Raw genomic sequence first — 19,516 nt, forward strand, 5'->3', positions numbered from 1 at the left:
ACACATAACTCCCACAGATTTCAGGGGGAATAATGTTCATGGATGTCAGGGACATGTCTAACTCCTTTCACAGAGTCCATATTGATTTTCAAGTGTACTGTGGGACATGTTTTCAAAAACCAGCAGCATGGTTGATAAGGAGGAGGATAATGCTAGAGCAGCTCATAGGAGGCTCATCCCACATCAGGGCCAAAAGGTACCAAGCATTGCTCAAACACAGATTAGTGTTTTCTGTTCTAATAAAGCTTAGTTTCAGAGGCTGGGAGCTTTCAGGCAGGTTCGTTTTCAAGAATGGTGCAGTAGTCCCCTGTGGAGATTTTAGGTGACTGAGTGTTCCTCTCTATTAGTGCTGATAGCAACAAGTTCTACTTGTGTATCAGCAGCTCCCAGAAGCTCTAGTTCAAGACATCAACGTCTGCACTGACTCAATCAACACAGGTCTGTTTAAGGTCACATGATGTGCCTGTCACCATTGTATTTACATGCTTTTATATGATAGCTTGATCTTTGACACAGTTTTAACCTCTACCTGAGCTGCTACACAATCATTACGGTAAACACATCCCAGTTTACTATTTGAGTTTTTAAACATTGGAGCATTATAAGAGCCCAAATGAAAACTGTGTTCAAATACAAGATTAAAGCGTATTAATTGTTCTTTTCTTCATATTTTTGATGTTGGGGTTGTGATATGAAGTGCCATAAATTTACCTAACATACTGTGTGATTAATCTGTCAGCATAATCTGCACATAATGTCCTAAGGGCTGTTATAAATCAAGGCCTTAACAAAAGCAGAGGCTAGATATAACATTTTTAATGGTCATTAATAATGATATATAGAAAAAAGGGATTTCTTACTTTAATGTGGATTTTGAAAAGTTGTTAGTTGTCTGAGTGCTGAGTGTCTGACATGTACAGCTACATGCTCCCCATAGGAAAACAGACACATCAGAATGTTGTTTAATTCCATCCTGAAATGAGTGGAATGAAATCTCCCTGGAGATTCTTTCATCTTTTTCTAATGACTACTGAGTCATCCCAAGACAGCACATTTAAATGACATTACTAATTTTTAGCTTGCCCCTCACCAAGAAGATTATGATGAAAATATCTGATTAACACGGCTACATTTTCCACTGGGCAAACTAACATCTATGCAGATATGGTCCTTTAAGGAACATTTTATTTCAAAATCTCAGTAAGGTAAAAGCACGCCTGACATATGTGTGGTTCCTCTGATGGGCAATTGTGGCCCTAAGTTCACCCTCTTGGCTCTGCAAAATGAAAATATTTCAGTTTTGGGAGAACCAGAACTGCTATACTACAGAGACTAATCATGGGTTGAAAAGTATTTTAACCATGTCCTAATTAGGCATTCAAGAGGTTCTGATACATTTTGGGGGATTTATTAATTACTATTATTATTATTCATTATTAATTAGTATTTAGTATTCAAGAAAGAAGAACTGACGACCAGGCAACCAAATCAGACAATTATAAAAATTTATCTTTGTCAAATTGGAAGCATCAGGATCAGGCAGCATTCTCCACGGTTCTGGGAAAAGGGCTCGTGTGCTCATGGTCTGAGTACAAGCAGGAAGTGAGTCCAGAACCAGAGACCTTGCTGACGGTACTTTCTGGTTGTCAGGTCTCAGTGTAGCCATTGTGAAAAATACCATGCTCTTTCATGGGATGGAGAATTGAATGTCTCATCCAACCCTCCTCCAAGTTTTGCTAGGCTCTTGCATTTTAATGAAGCATTGGATTACTTCTGGTCAAAAAAGAAGGTTGTATGCCAGACACTGCAGAATTTCTGGAGAACTTCTGAAGAACTGGAGTTCTTGAGAATTTCACACTGAAGCCAGTTAGGAAGCACTGTGCTGACAGAAGAAGGGAAGGCAGACAGTAAGTCCCCTAGAACAATACAAATTTTTGCATCAGAAAAACTAAGATCAGAGTTTTACTTAAAATGTGAAACACGAGAACTGGTAAGAAAATGAGGATCAGTGTAGACAAGATATGAATTTATACATGGCACTGGTATGAAGTGCAGAAGGTACATGATCATATCAATAACAAAGGAGAGTAAACACAACTAATAAATAAATTTAAAAAATTAAATCATTAAATGTGAAACTTAGGTTTAGGCTAAAAATTCTTAGCAGATGCCCAACCTGCTAAGAAGGAAATTGTGTCCACCTATGCTAAAGGTAGAGTCTACAGGTGGGATTCTCTTGCCTAAACACGGGCAAACAGGGGCATTTGAGATGCCTTGAATTACCCAAAATATCTGAGTGGAGCTGGAAGACTCAAGACTTCAGGGAAGACTCTGCTCTCTTCTGCAGACTCAGGTGAAGGCCGAGTAGGACAGAGCTCAGGGCCTAATCCTGACGCCGAATCCTTCAGTTTAGGCAATGCAATCTCTCCCTGAGTTACAAAACAGATTCTGGGTAACTGCTGAGGTACCCTTATGTACAGATGGAGAGACAGTGATGTAATGAGCCTAACCCTCCTCTTCCAAGTTCATCAAAGATAAAAAGGTTTGTTTCACTACATAAAGGAAAATCAGGTACTATTAATGCTAAATTACACCTATCTGAATAAGAGAGATACATTTATTTAAAATATTTTCTATATTTTCTGACAATTTTATTTAATGTTAATGTGATTATAATTCAATATTGGAAAGATCTGTAGTTTGCATTTATATTCTGCTATGCTGCTTTTCGCATTGTGATTTTAAATTATTTCTAAATTATTGTCAGTGGTCACTATTACCAAACCAAAGAAGCACCACCAATCTTCAGTGCCTACGGAAAGAAGAAGGGTTCCTTTTGGGGGACTTCAGGAGTCTGGGAAATGCTGGCTGGTGGCAGCATGCTGCCAGAACTGAATGTCCCAAGACTTTAAAAATATTGTGCATGTTGATTGCCTAAGTCAGGATACGTTGCACACAGTGCGAGACAACTCTGCCTTAGACACTAAGTTAGCAGAAGAATTTCCAAGTGCTTGTGGTTCAGCTCAAGTGTTTGTGAGTTGATCGTAGCTGCTTTGAATAAACATAATAAATCCTAACCATCTGTGCACGGCTGTACAATACGCGCATGGACACACACCCGCACGCGCTCCTGAAGACTCTCACACACACACACACACACACACACACACGTATGGTTGCCTGCAGCGTGTGTGCCTGTGCGTGTGTGCATGGGTGTGCGTTCCCCGGGCGCTTTAAACAGCATCAGTTCCGCAAAGCTGAAAGCAATTACCAACCAAATCATCTGGGAGGAAAAATTTAATCAGAAAAATGTGAATGGTAATTAAAAACTGTTTACTTCAGACCCTAAACGGAGTAATGCCACAACTGAAAAGTTTGTTTGAAAGAACCAAAACACTTACAATGAAAGAAGCAGTAACTATACCTATATCTGCAACAGGTGTAACAAGAAAACAATTTATAATGTGGATTTGGTTGTCTTTTTTTATGTCGGAAGTTGTAGAAATCTGACACTGTAAAAAGGAAATCTGACCGTTAGTGTTAACAATAATATGAAGAAAGCACTTTTAGGGGAACAAAAATAAAATGAACAGGGTTATTGATCCACTTTTAGAACATAAACAACAATATATACAAAGAGAAATGTGTTTAATAACTATTTTTTTGTTATTAATTGAATTAAAAAGGTAGATAATAAATTATATAAGATATTATTGTCTTTTAATAATCAATGTTTTAAAATAACAATCAGTGTTAGACCCAGATATTTTTCATTTGAGAGTTTAAAAATAGCTGCCCAGGGAAGACTTTAGAATCAACAGCATTCTCCTTCAGTGAGCATTTCAAGGTTTTGGAAATGCCAGACTGTTGGAAGAAAGATAGTGCCAAGACTGAACGCAAAAGGAATAAATATAATGATGTTAGTGATTACAGGATTGTCAGGAGGATGCTGATTTTAGACAAAAGTGTGGAATTTGTATTGGTCAACCTGATTCATAATAAATTTGAAGAATTTAATTAAAGGCAAATGACATTTGCTTATGAAAATAGATTTCAAAATACTTTGACATAGCAATAACATTTCAGCAACATATTACACTGATGGTAAGAGAAAAAGGTCAGTGTTATGTATTTTAATTTTTGTTGATGTTCTTTCATTAAGATGGAGAGGACATGGAATCAGCATAACATTAAACAGAAGTAATCTGCCTAAGCAATAGATCCCAAGTAATTATTTTAAGCAGGTAAAAAAAGAAGGTAATTTCTTTAAAAAGGATTAAAAATTATGGACAATAAACAGCTGCAAACAGATTCTTGATGTGGACTCATTCATCAATATTTCTCAGATTTGATGCAAACCAACCCGGGGCTTTATTTTGATGTCCATAGTGCAAAGATGTACGAAGCACAATGAGACGGAGTCAGAGAAGAGCACCAAGGGGCTGTTCAGAAGAGCACCAAATCAGTTTGTGAAGAACTCATCTGAAACTAAATCTAATAAGCTGAGTTTTAACCATCTGTAAATGTTCACATGTAAAAAAGAAATGCTGCAGAATACTTTAAAATCAAAGGATCCTAGATTTCATCACATAGTTTATGCAGATATAAATTCCTCTGCCTCTGAAATATCAAAAGATAATCTTGAAGTATATTTCCAGAATAATTCTAAATGAATAGCATTTTGCTTTAGTTATATATCCAGTACTCAATATTTCAGTTTTAATGATTATTTTATTTCATACATTTTCTAAAGAACTAAAACTGGCTGCTTGAGTCACAGAGTCTGAGTCCAAGATCACGTATGAGTGGAAGTAAATAGCAGAAGCAGTGATAATGACTGGCGTTTGCATCTCAGTATCAGTTACGGATTTTTGCGGATTGAAATATCTTTCAGGTGTGTAACAGCAGTGTAACTGCTTGGGTCACAGTGTTGTATTGGTGAGTTCCTGAAAGAAACGGCATGCTCCTTCCAGAAGGAAAGGGGAGATAGTGCCTTATGTAGCAGTAAAAACTGCTGTAAGGGTTTTTTATAAAGAGGTCTACACAACAGTGAATCAAATGTGCATATTGGGCTGTGACATGTAAGAAAGCAGGAGAGGAAATGGACTGTAACAATTATTCTTGCACAATGTTTAAGTGGAATCCCTGTCTCCTCACTGAAGTTGTTAAGCAATGTCAGTCCTCCGTGTTGGGGAGGCTGTGGAGCTGTGCTGTGTCGTTACCCAAGGCCACTCCTGCGGATCATCTCCTTGGACAGAGTCAGATGTATTGCCTGGGATTTGCAGAAATCTTGGAGCACCCTGGTAGGATAAAAGCTTCTTGTATTCCCAGTAACTTTTCTTTCAGTTGTGAGGACACATACAGGCATGGTTGGGAAGGGCCTTATTATTTTGTACAGTCGTGTGTGTCTCAAAATACAGAGATACCCTGAAACTGGAGATAAACATCTACTACTGCAATGGAAGAATATCAGAACCTGTATATTCATTGCAAGACACTCAGTGAAATAGCAGCTTATATTGCACAGGGTCCAAATTTGGAAAGAACATTGTTTCCAGCAAGCTGTACTTTTATAAATTGCACAATACAGCAAAATGTATGGTAGAAGAAACATCTCAGACCTAAAAAGAAGGAGATAATAAAATTATTTTTTCCTCATGTTCCAAGAGATTTTCAAAATTAGATAATTAGAGGAAATATTTTTTCAATTGAATTACATGAAAATGCTGAAGTACTGCATTCCATAAGTTGACAATGCATTGACCGTTACATTTTCTGCAAAGGAAAAGCTCCTAAACTGGATTCAAGCCTTTATCAAATACCTTTGTCTATCAAATGATTATTAAATAATGTATAAGTCAGGTAAGATGAAAATTAAGGTAATGGAGAGATACTTTGGATGGCAAGGAACTTCTTGCATTTCTTTCAAATTGATGACAAATATGTATATTTAAATGTTAGGAATTGGAGTGCTCTGAACTTGTAATGTGTTGATGTTTATAACATGATTCTTAGAGTGAAATTTATATTACCACAAAATTTTCTACATCCTTTTCTGATCATAAGTGTAGCTCACCTAGAAAGATGTCATAGAAAAACTGAAATAATGGAAAGAGCTTTGGTTCAGTAGTACGTAGTATCTACCGTCTGACTTGACAACTTGATTTCAGCAAACAGTGAGTTTGTTGTAATTCAGCTACTTCCTTTGGGAAACAAACATTTACTTTTCATGATTTCATCAGAATTCCAGAACGACTGTAAAGCAAGGCAAAAGGCTCCATGTACAGTGTTCAGACAAGAAATACTCTTCACAGACATTCAGCAGCACATACATCCTTCATAAATCTTTTGGTGTGAAATGGTCTTATACTCCATCTTCAAATGTTTCTTGTAGAAATGGGAATTTTCTTTCGTAAATTGTATTGGACAGGTTTTAGAAACCTACTGCATAGTAGGCTGCAAATTAGGGTGATTTTATTTCTATATGTAGAGTTCTGTAAACTTAAGGAGAAAAAAAAGTGCAACTTTATTAAGTTAATTTTTTAAAAGTTCAAATGTTCTATCTGAGAGCACTTAAGAGATAAGTGCATGGTACCTAAAGGAAAATGAGATTTCTCCTTTGTTTCTCTTAAGAGAAAGTGCTGTTTCTTATTCGAATCCAAACAGATTTGTTGGGGACAAAGTGTGTGTGCTTTGGTTAGAAAATAATGTCAGTCAACTGGATATGATAATTCGACCAGAAACCTGTTTCCTGGAAAATCTGAGACATTTCTTCAAGGTCTTGTATTCAGAAAAAATATTTTACTGTTAAGTGAGAAATAATATACACATCCAACTCTCTCAGATGACCCTCAGCAAGCAAGCAATAAACAAAAACAAGTGCAAATCATTCCCATGAAGACCAGACCAGAATCAACCTTTCTTCAGAATCTTTCTAAATGATTCCTCAGGTGCCCAGTAATGTCGCTGTGCAGACTCAGCAGCTTTTCTGACTGTAGGGATGATAACCTTTGGTCTTCTCTCAATCCAGTTGTTTATTTTTCCAATCACTTAGGAGCTTGCTGTGTACAAATTGTCTGTTCCCCCAACAAATGTGGTTGAATTTGGTGAACAAGCTCAAATTTATTGTCAATCTGGGAAATGCAGAATCACAAAATGGCTTGGGTTGAAAGGGATGTTAAAGATCATCCAATTCCAATCCACCTGCATGTGCAGGGACAGCTTCCCCTAGACCACACTGCTCCGACCTGGCTCTGAACAACTCCAGGAATGAGGAATCTACAGATTCTCTGGGCAACATTTTCCAGTGTCTCACCACCATCACAGTAAAGAATTATTTTGCAATATCTAATATAAAATAACATGACTGTGGGCCACATAAAACCCTTCCCTGCACTCACATTCCCTATCTCAAGTAGGATTGGCATCCCTTTAAGTGGGAAATACCAGAAATTCCTTGAAATTAATTATAACGCTGCCATTTTCAAGGTCAAGGCATGTGCAACTGTGATACTGATGGTGGTAGTTCCATCAATAGACGCCTTTTTGTCTTACCCAAATTCCAGGCTGCCTCTGGAGCTGATGCTTGGAGGGATGGGGAGCGTGTGCAGGATTACTTCCTTCAGATTCTTATCTCTACCTCCCATCCCCACACCTTAAACCCATCAGGACCTGTACAGCCAGGGCTGCCCCAGCCAGGCTGCAATCACAACGTGTGCAGAACGTGTGCAGTTTCTCCAAGTTCTAAGAGTCTGCTGCAGGTGGCAAAGCACAGCCAGCTATTGGGTGTTTGCAGCTTTTAAAAGGAAAGATGAGTTAGAATCTCGCTTGGTGAAGGTTTTTGCCACTGAACAAATCTTTTAACTGATTTTCAAATGCCTTTGGTATTTGTTAGTAGTCATGTTTCCCAATGGCATTGTGAAGCTCAGATAGACTGGAAGTACCAGCAATTTGTGGATCTTCTATGTTCATTGTACTGATGAAGTTTAAAAGTGCAATTATTTCAGATCCCAGCTGTATCACTGGCATCAGTTATACTGGTCCTTAAAATGCTTGCTTGTGCTTAACAACAAACAGTAAAAAACTTTGTAGAGGATGATGACTTCTCATTTCTTTAATGTAGGAAGTGGCATGGAATCCTATTTTTTTGTTTGCATTTTTTTTTCCCCAAGGTCAGTTAGTTAATTATTCAATCGTCAAATCATTTGTGTCTCCCAGATCAAGACTAGTGCTGGCAGTGTTTTCAATCAGCTCTGCTACTGGTATTTCCACAAGGGATTCCTTTATCAGTGGAGACAAAAAGTACAGGTGAATATCACAGAATCAGGGGCTTGCTTCGTCAGAAACCTTGAACAACCTCTTGTTCCTCAATATCAATAAGCCTCTTGTTCATTCCCAGCTCTCCTATAAGAAAATTTATGATTAAGGCAGGATCAACAAGTTGAGAGCAACCTGTATTCATGTTTTTTCCCTCATCTTATATTATTGCATTTTTGTCCCATGGGGATTTCTGGTGGATAAACATGGTTAAAGAAAATCCACAAATATTTTGCTTAAGGTTTCATAAATTATTTTTCCTATAACCTATATATTCCATTAAAATAGTCTCATCGTGGCAGCTTTTAACAATGTTTGCATTTTAAAAATAAGTTAAATATTCATGAACTTCAGAATTTTCTTCATGAAAATTTTTTCATTTTTATCATTGCCACTAATATTAATATCCTGAAGAGATATTTTAATAACTAGAATAGACAAACAGTCTAAAATTTTAAAGAGATCATAATTACATTTATTGGTGCGCTGAGTTCTAAATGACAAGGGAAATTAATTAGTCTGAACATTTTCCTCAATGAATATGAAAATAAAATAAAAATAGACTTCTCCATTTGTTAGAAAGTATCTTATAAGAATTGATACTGTAATTACAAGTCTTGTGTAACCCTGAGTGCCAGTTATCTTCCTGAGCAGAGCACATTTAACAGATGAAGTTGAAGAAGTCAAGCAAACATTTTGCAAAACAAGTCAAAGATCTTCTGAGCTGAGCCATGGCAAAGTCCTGTCCTTTGGGATAGAGGGGAGCTTGTTATAGGCATCCAGTGTAAATGTTTCTGAGTAATTTCCTTTCTGACTTCCATAAATCACAGAGTAGTTTAATTGTGAATACATTACCAGCAGACCATGGCCTAAACAGGATTATGGATTTGCATTTGTTCATAAGATTATCCCACGTTTTTGTAGTTTACTTAAGATCCTTTCAAATGTTTTTCTCTTATCTATAAACTAGAGTAGTGATTGCATTTCAGGTTGCTTAATTATTAATCTCTATTAAACAAACTTAGTAATTAAATATTACTTGATATAAAGCATACTTTTGTTAAACACTGAGTTCATTTTCTGGATAAATGAAATGAGAAGTAGGAGAGGAAAAGACAAATATTGAACTTTTCTCATTTAAACTTCACTTTTTCCAAGTTCATAAAGTAGTTGTAAAAATTAATTAATTTTGCAGACTTCTGATATTTTACAAAGATGTTTCCATCCAATATAAAATGTGTCTGCAAGTTCTAGAAATGTTTTTTTAAAACCTATTTTGAAATAGAATGATTGGTTCAGATTGCTCAAGTCAGTCATATGGTGTTCGTTCTGTTAATTAAGTAATTCTTAATGAATTCTGAATCTAGCCCGTTTAGTCAGGGAGTTTCAAAAACAAAAGTTTGTTTTTCAGGAGTCTTTAGAATACAAGATGTAACCAGTTTAACATGCAAAGATGGACAATTTTGTTATATATTAGGGAAAAACCCCACAGTGGAGGAATGTGATAAATTTTCTGGAGAGGTTGTAGAGTCCTGGTCACTGGAGGATTTAAAACCAGAAATGCACATGCCTGTAATGGTGAATGGTCCACACAAGTGGATCTTGTGCAGGCATGTGGATATATTAAACGTGTTAGTAATATAACCTGTGCCCCCTTGTTATCCTCTGATTTTATATCCTTTTCCTAAGCTGCCCTCAGACTAGCCGAAGGATACTTAGTGGTGTGGCATGGAAAGAAGTACATACAGAAGGATGTGCTGCTTCTGAAGCAGAGTGGAAAAGGAGAGTAATGAATGACAATGAGTAGGAACTCACAGTATATATGACAGATATTGCTCGTATCACTTAACAAGCCACTGGTAAATGATTAGAATTTAGTGATGGAAAGCTTATAAAAACTAGACTAGAAAAACTCACCCCGGCCAGCACAATAAGGAAAGGACACATTCTTGACTGTTTCTTCATCCACAGTGGAAAAGAACAATACATCTGCAAAAGCGAGTCCAGAGAAAGGCAGGCAGTATGCCCATTTCCAGAAGGAGACTCATCAAATGGTGATGAGAAAATTAAATTTTCTGTTTCAAGGCAGAATATGTGATAATGCAGTTGGATGGAAGTGTCCTCCATAGGGGTGGTCTCTATGGAACAGGGAGCTGGATTTGGTATCGTTGTTTGTGCACTCCAGCAGCCATCCATCATGAGATAATATTTAGAATTTAGAGATGATTAGGCTAGCTGAAAACTTGCCTCTGTACAGCTTGTTTTGCTGTTGTTTATATTTCCTGTATTTCTATATTTTATGGCTTGGATAAGTAAACAATAAAATCTGCCTTAACTCTATTTTATAACTTCTAGTAATAAATAATATTTTGGACATATTCTGGGATCCTGCTGGGTTACAAATTAGCCTACCTGCTACTCTTCTGTATCAGTATTAATGCCATCTACTTTCCATAGAGCAGTGCCAGAAGTTCTTGGAGGTCATCTACTCCGATGTTAACTCGTTTCAGTTCCTGTCTCGTGTTGAAAGCTGGTGAAGATGTTGTATTTCAAGACAGGAGTACGCCTTGAAGAAGATATTCCTGGCAACATATCTACAAGCTAATCAACAAAAATCACGTGTCTGCTACTAAATTTGCAGGGTCTGCAGGATTTTTCCCTCTAAATATCCTGTCCTGAAGTTTTAATGTAGCTGCTTATTAGTCAAAACAATGAGGAGCTTTAAGGGACTGGATGCAATGCACAGAGGGCCCTGTGAGCACACTGACAGCTACGTGAAGCCATGTGAAAGAGGAACGTTTAAAAGACTGTACAGGACTCACATACCAAAATGAGGTTGCCATGGATATGGGTGTTACATATACATATCCATGTTTATCAAAAAACACTGCAGAGGTTAAACTTAACCTAAAGCTGAGTGTAAAGCTTGGGTGAGAGAAACGTTGTGTTGCAGAGCAATGAGGATGGAAGTAAAAGAATCTCTTCTTTGGTGAGAGGTATCGCTGGACTAGAAAACAAAAGCAAAACAATGCAGCAGTTGAGCCAAGTTCATGCACAAACAGAAGAGGAGAACACCTTCACCACAGAACCTGAACATGTAAAATAAAATACTCCACCATGACAGAAGTAACAGGTTAAAATAGAACAGGATGTTTCTCTGGCTCATTGAAATTAGGGTGAAAAATCCTAGTAGCTTCACTGGAGCCGTGTGCTTTATCCATTTTTTTTGTAAAGACTTTTAATGACCTGATTAATGCCAGAATTTCTGACAAATGCGTGTGGCCAGAGAATATCTTTTACTGAGCAAAATTTTCTTTTTTTTTTTTTTTTTTTTTTTTTTTTTTTTTTTTTTTTTTTTTTTTTTTTTTTTTTTTTTTTTTTTTTTTTTAGTTAATTTCCTTTTCATAAACATAATTGCTATTGAAATAGGTGGTTATAGACCTATCCTTGTCTGCTGATAGAATCACAGCGGAGCTGAGGAGGTACCTCCTACTGGAGGTAGGTGCCAGTTTCAGGAAGATCATTTTTCGCTCTGTAAATAATTAGAAGGTGCATCTCCTGCCACAGGCCAGAGCTTCTAGTATTTCTTCAGAGAAGGACTAAGAACAGATCCTTATATACATGACCAACATAGTTTTGAATAGAAATTTCAAACTACATAAAGAGTTGTAGAGTTTCAAAGCCATCAGTCACTGATAAAAATTCCTGTGATAAGTGAGTTTGAAACATCCAGGACAGGAAGAGCTGCTACAGTTATGGGTTATTTGAGAAACCTCAAGGTAATTATTTGTGCTTACAGTCTCTGCCAAGCACAATTACATGACATCTACAGGCAGGATTTCAGGAGAACATGGAAATCCACTTGTTTGATCCATCTGTCCATCTCTGGTGAAGTATTCATGCAAAACACTTTATGAGTTTCCATATTTTTCTCTCTTCCAGTAGACTCACCACAAGGCCACACACCTGAAATGACCAAAGAAGAGCATTGCAGCTGTTTCCTTACTGCAGACAGAATATTTTTGCAGGTATTGACCCTGTGCTGAGTTGAGAAATGTGTCTAGACCAGGTTCATCAATTTGGAGCAACCTTTTAGGAGGCCATTGCTCCCAAAGATACCTCCAGGTCCCAGGGACATGACACTCCCAGGGGACTTCAGCAGACTCCAGCACTCTCTCCTGCTTAACTTGCTGAGTGAAAATGAGTGAACAGAGGTAGTGGAAAGCAGGTCAGAGCCTCACATGTCATTTGGTGGTCTTTCAGTTGTTGACTGCTTTCTCCATCGTAAGGTCTTTGATTTTAATCGGATCATTGTGTGCACATATGGATATTCCTGGTGGCCTAACCAGTGAACATAATTAAAAGAAATGATTGCCTTTCACTTTAAGCAAACATCTGGTTTTACTTGAAACAAGATGACTTAGCTGTTTCAGAAACATTCTTGTAACCCTGGATTCACATTTTCATCTTAAAATATATATTTTCTCTGTTCAAGCAGCATGTTAATGTAAACACTATATATAACTGACAACCAAAATTTTCAGAAGTATTTGGTGCTCTGAGCATTAGTGAAACCACAAGAATTATTACATTTTTGATTTGATCTCTGTAAATCTGTTTCAACAGTCACTCTGATTTAAACAATTATTCTGATTTATATTCCAAGAACTATAATTTGCAGAAAATGTAACCATGTGAAAACATGTTTTTGTATAGTATATCTTGGCAACCTTGTTTTGTTGTGATGTCATTGCCTAAGGTTTCATGGAAATACTGAGGGAATAAAAGGAAAACAAGACCCTTTCTTTGAAGTATATTTGCATATCCCCTCTCTCCACCACTAAAAATATTTTAATGTCTTTTTTCCATAATGACACTGAATTTTCTGTTATTGCTTGACTGACAAGATGGTCAGAAATGTACTAAATACTCTCATGAAGGGAATTTAATTGAGACGGAAGGATTTGTCACCTTTCACTTCTCCCTATCAGGTAGGAATCATCGTTTGTATAACGAGCTATTTTGAGATCCTGGGTTTCTTTGCTTTCATGTTGTCACAATGACAGATTCTAAACAGTTAAACACAGGCACGTATGCAAGGTACACAGGACAGAGAAAATGAAATTTCAGACCATTTATCAACTGCAGAGGTAACATTGGAGCTTTATCATTAAAAGTCTATCTAATCTGGTTTATTGTAACATCTGAGAGAAGATGACTGTGCTTTATTAAACCAATAGCTCTCATTCACTTCATCACATCTGCTCTTTCTAAAAAAAAATAAAATAAAATAAATATAAGGTTATTAAGAGTAACCCTTCATTATAAAAAGCATAAGTTACAGCTACATACAATAGAATGAAAAATGGCAAAAGAAAATGCCTTCATATGGAAGCAATCCATCTGGATACACCTATAGATGCTATATGGGGATTTCCAGTACTATTAAAAAGGTTATCCCTAGTACAAGATATTAAAAATATGCCTTGTATGATTTAGGGGTTTTAAACATCTCTGGTGTTTTTACTGAAAGAAAAGGAAAAGAGAGAAAGGGGAAAAAGGAAAGCATCACATTCAGAAACATTCCTAACTGGTTTCACATTTTTCTTTTTCCAGCACCAACAAGAAAACGCAAGAGACACAAGCTCATGCCTGTCAGATGTGATCATATGCTAAAACAAATGACACCACTTGCTAATTTCATTTCCCCAGCACGTGCCTTTGAGCCTGTGTCTGGCTGTTAAGTGTCTGGCATGTTTGGAAACTGCAGATTTTTCTTATCTACTTAGTTGGACAATCAACTACAATGAGTTTTTCTATTGGGGTTGATTGTGCACTTAATCACTTTATTGTTAATCCCGAGCAATTTAGTTGATTTCAATGTATCTCTTACCTGATTAAGAGAATGGAGAACTCAGCTACAGTTACTGACCCTGTAAATATCATCAGCCACAGCACCTGGCTACTGTGAGTTCTCCCTTTTGCCACTCTCCCCCAGGTGTGGGACTAGACAAGTGATGTATCCTTTGACTAGTACTGAGTCTTCATAGGATCAGATGGTCAGTAGGTATTTTTAAAATACAACTTTCAAGGAGTTAAAAGTCACAAATAGTTTCTGTTTGCTATTAAATGAAATTTATCATTTAGTCTGCCTTTACATATCTACTTTTCAATATATTATTATCAAAAAAATCCCTTTCATATTGTGAATTGGCAACTATTTCAACTCCACCTTCAAAAGTAAATGAGCAAAATGAACATTGGACATGACCTCAGCACTAGTCATATATTATGTTCTTACTACTGAAGGCAATGTTCTATAAATCTCTACAGCTATATCCATAGATTTGAGTAATATACCATATTTTCTTCAAAATGCCAATCATTGACTATGTCTCTAGTAAATTTGGTACTTGGTACAATAAATAAAATTAATGTTCACATATTAAGAAGAGTCACACGTATTAAGAAGAGTCACTGTAAATCATTGCTCCCTCTTTAAGGACTATTGCTTTAGCAGTCAGTATAGGAAATGAAGTCGTCTTGGGGAGTAGGAAACAGCAAGACTTGTAGAGTGCATTTGAAACCTGAGTTTAAGCTGATCTCAGCCTACCTCCACGTTAGTCATTTCAAGGTCTGCTGCAGGTGGTCTTCACACAGAAGCTCAAAAGAGGCCATTTGTGCCAAAGTGTGGAGTTCGGAGGGGTAAGTGATGGAGCACTCACAGGGAACAATAAAGCTTTCATACTATGGAGAGTGTGAGAGAACCAAGCTGAGCAACTTGGAAAAATGTTAGTGAGTAGAAGGTAAAAAAAAGGCAAATAATTTAAGAAAGCATGTAAGAAAAGGAAGCACAGACTTTGTCTCTGGATAAATGTGGAAACAGTTCCAGAAGAGACACTGCTAAATTGCTTATCTTCTGCTAAAATATTCTTCATAAAATAAGTAGAATCTAATCCCAGCTGAAACAGCACTGTCAGCATCGACAGTTTTTCCCAGTTCTACCTTAGTTCTCTCCCAAAGTTGGCTTTCCACCCTGCTGGAACTTAAAACTGAGGGTTAAGTTTTGGCACTGCTGAAGTTAATATAAGTTTAGCCTCTGCCATGAGGTCTGGATTTTACATAGATATTTAGGAAGTTCTACAAGAGCATTCATGCCTTTACTCGGGCTTTTTTCAGTTAGGTATTAGAGTCTCTTTCTCTCCACTGATCTAAAAGGAGTCCGGCTTATTATCTGACATTAGGGACTTACTTTGCATTCCAAAGTGTCATTGGTATTATTTTATTCTGAATTTCAACAGTTAAGTGCCTTAGGGGAGTTATGAACTGAATGTCCTCCAGGCTTTGTGTAAACGTGGGATAGAGGAGATAGCAATTCCCTCCAGACATGACAAACACGGGGTGAAGGCAAAGAAGTGTCCAATGAAGACAGGCTGAGAGATTTGGGGCTGTTCAACCTGGACAAGACAAGGCTCAGGGGTGAATTTACAGCACCTTCCAGTACCTAAAAGGGCTACAAGAGAGCTGGAGAGGGACCTTTGACAAGGACCTGTAGTGACAGGACAAAGGGGAATGGCTTTAAACAGAGGGCAGGTTTAGATTAGATGCTATGAATAAATTCTTCCCTGTGAGGGTGGTAAGGCTCAGGCACAGGTTGCCCAGAGATGCTGTGGATGCCCCATCCCTGGAAGTGTTCAAGGCCAGACTGGATCAGGCTTTGAGCAACCTGGTCTAGAAAAAGGGGAGTTGGAACTGGATGATCTTTAAGGGTCTTTACAACTGAAACCATTATGTGATTCTAAGTAGTGCAGAAAAGGAGTAAATAACGTTGTGGTGGCAAACATCTATTTTCCTGACTTGTGAAAGCTAAGGTTACTGAAAATTATGGATATCCTACTAGGAGATATCTTTGACTATTGTGTTTGTTGTGTTTCCCCAAAGAAGACTCTGTCTAGTTGTGCTGGACCTTGGGTTTGCATGAGAATAATAGAAGCAAACAGAGACAGGAGATCCCATTTTACACAGCAGAAAAATGAACTCAGAAAATTGCCCACTTTCAAACTGTGCTTGAAAATAACGGTTGTGGCTTTGCCATCATAATTTCTTTGGGCAGTTTGATGTTCTTCTGCTCAGTGGTTAAGCTAGGAGTCATACTGTAGCTCACAGCAGAGAAGGGGATCACAATTTATAACTCATCTTCTATGGATAAAAGCTAAGTACCAAATCGCCTTAGTGCAGCAGAATAGATTTTGTTTCACAGATATGGCTTCATCAAAGCAAAACAAATTCAGCAAACAGTTGATCATTACTTTAGTGGTGTTAGTGATGGAGTGGATGAAAGCCATATGCTTAAATTTTTGCTGAATTAGGGTCTAATTCTGCTGCTTTATTCTCAGAATGTATTTTAAAAAAATTTGGAATTAATCAGAGGAAAAAAGAGCCTGAACATCACATACCTGGTATTCCATGTGACAATCTTAATGAATTTTCCTGTAGAAACTGTCTGTGTCTGACTTTGCTTTTGAGTTCAGTCACTGACACAAGTAGCACTTGTGTTATCATTTCCAGGTGACAGATTGACAGTGGTACAATGAGTTGGCTGTGTAAGAGCATCAGTTCAAGTATGTGAATGAAAGACTGATGGTATCATTCAGCTATTGTTAATGGAGGCTTATTGCTACTTTAAGAGAGGAACGGTCTCCACAAAACTTTAAGTCCAATAATGAGAAAAACCTCATAATATTTATAAGTTTCAGAAACACTGTTTTGACCACTTTAAGTGCTATTACTGCTACAGTATCTTGTTGACAAGTGACCAGAAAGCAATTGTAGGTTAGCAACGCTGTATAGGATACATAACTAAATTTTTTATAGGGCAAAAGGAACCTAGTTTAGATAGAGTATCTCAACAGAAGCTGAGCTTAAGATTTGCTGGATTATTATTTCCCCACAGGAAATCAGGGAGTAGAGTCACACAAGGGAACTGACTGTAGTACTGAGCTTGTGGGTCTGAAAATTTTCATAATCTATTCTGTGTGCAAGACAAAATTCACCTTTTCACTGTTTGATTTTTAGGGCTTCTGAAATTTGGCAAAGTTCGTCATGGATCTGAAGTCTATTTCTACTAAATAAATTAGTGAATCAGTGGCTAACACTAGAACTAAGTCAGCATGAGACTACAGTGCATGCAAATTGTTGCTGCTTCAATTATATGTGTGGTTAAAACAGGTATGCAGATGGAAACATTTGTGCCATTTATTGTGCGTTTAATGATCAAGTAGAGGGCAAAAGTAGCATTGTGCTCCATTATGTGATGTGATGATGTGACGTGAGAGGGGCTTTGACATTCTGCTACTACAACACACAAGTCTCAGTTATGGAACGCTGCCCTGACTGGAAGAATTGACATCCTCACCAGCTATAACATGGCTAATCTACACTGTCTCCTCTTCTCATTAAAGCCATATATACAGCAGACATATGCTTATACTGGCTGATTGCCCTCTCATGTAGGAAGGGGAGTGTGGAAGAGTGGTTTGAGACACTCATATGCCTGTGTGCATGCCAACCTACACGTATAATATTCCTTGCAGAATGAAAATTACACCCTGCATTCTTCTCAAAGGTACCTAATTATGTAGAATGTCATTGAGCCATTTAATGCTATAAGGCAGGCAGAGAGAACATCACAACTGTTAAGAATACTAGGGCACCTGTGGAGAACTGTAGGGAAAATGAGGAGAATATTTGGCTAAGGCCCACAGCAGGCAAGTCACAGCTCCCTCACGTCCCTCTGTTTGCACTGATGGGCACCAACTGCACTCATAGGTCTGCACACCAAACTCCCCTCCTGGGACAGGGACAATAATTTATTTGACAGCACCATGCAGAAGCTGTGCAATGGTTTCACTTTCCCCTTCCACAATTAGCCTTTTCCCTTTGTGTGGGAAACAAACCACTACTGTGAGAATCCCCCAAATCTCTGGGTGAGTCGGTCTCATGGCTGGGCTTCACGAACAAAGATTTGAGAAGGGCTCTACCCACGCTTGCTACAAGCGCGCTGATGGCTAAAAAGGCCAAGGCGAGATAGACAAGTCCGGTTGCAGAAGCCACAGTAGAAAGACTCCCCAGGTGATATCGATGAGACACGATTCTTTCTGTATTGTCTTTTCCCCTCGAGAGTGATCCTGCGTGTATTCTCAAAAGCAGCAGCAGCGTTATAGATGGTGTGTCTCCAGGCCTCCTGTTCAGAGGCCAGGGCAGACCAATGGTGGTGATCAATATGGCCAAGGCTGAGGGATTGTTTCAGGCAGTCCTTGTATCTCCTCTTCGGGGCTCCTCTCTTGCGGCAGCCAGTGGCAAGTTCCCCATAAAGCACGATCTTAGGGAGGCGATGGTCCTGCATCCTGGAGACGTGCCCTGCCCAGTGCAGCTGAGTTCTCAGCAGCATGGCCTCAATGCTTGGGACTGCTGCCTGTTCAAGGACAGACGTGTTGGTCACATAGTCAGTCCAGTGGATGTTGAGGATTGTACGGAGGCAGCGCTGATGGAAACTTTCTAAGAGACGGGTGAGTCGGTCTAAGCTGGAACACATTAGCATTTCTCCATCAGAGTTAACTGGAACCTAGACAGGTTAAAGGTCAAATGAAGCAAACAGTGATCTCAAGCTCCCAGAACAAAAAAAGAGAAACAAGAGGGCAGGTATATTGTCTGAAATATTGCCAAGTTATTTAATAAACTAACTTAAATTTTAAATTTGGCAGCTTTACTCAGTACTGTGAAAACATAAGAATTTTGAGACATTGCATTGGGTGAATCAGTCCCTTTTTTTTCCTGATGGTGTTTTAAACTCTTTCACCTTCTGAGTGGACAGCTCTGACACAGGCCTTCTGTCTAAGTATCCTGAAAGATACTGCATGTATCCTTCTGGTTCGCTCCTTCAAGACCTGAAAAGACTCCTGTGACCACATTGTATAGTATGTTAAAAAGAACACTATCAAAAATTACTCAAGTCAGGTCTGGTTCAGTTGTGTTACCCTCGTGTGAGCTCAGGTATACTCTGAGAAGACCTTCAGTCTTTAATCAAAGAATGGAGGGTCTGTCCTAAAAAAGCTGTTTCAAACATAAGTTGTTCTGACTGTGTGAAATGTTTGTCTCACTTTTATTCTGAATGTAGGCAGAGATTTTTCAGGCTGGAGGA

At 38.0% G+C, this 19,516-nt stretch overlaps 1 long non-coding RNA gene across 1 annotated transcript; it reads left to right on the forward strand.

The window, feature by feature from the left end:
• The first annotated feature begins 11,750 nt into the window (after positions 1–11,750).
• Positions 11,751–17,509, forward strand: LOC114061398. The gene is made up of 3 exons (XR_003572110.1): positions 11,751–12,544; positions 13,224–13,307; positions 17,392–17,509. It is a non-coding gene; the product is annotated as an uncharacterized LOC114061398 (long non-coding RNA).
• The last annotated feature ends 2,007 nt before the right edge of the window (positions 17,510–19,516 follow it).

This window comes from Empidonax traillii, unplaced genomic scaffold (assembly GCF_003031625.1).
Source record: "Empidonax traillii isolate 1590-97213 ecotype Southwest subspecies unplaced genomic scaffold, ASM303162v1 scaffold333:size665630, whole genome shotgun sequence".
NCBI lineage: Eukaryota > Metazoa > Chordata > Aves > Passeriformes > Tyrannidae > Empidonax > Empidonax traillii.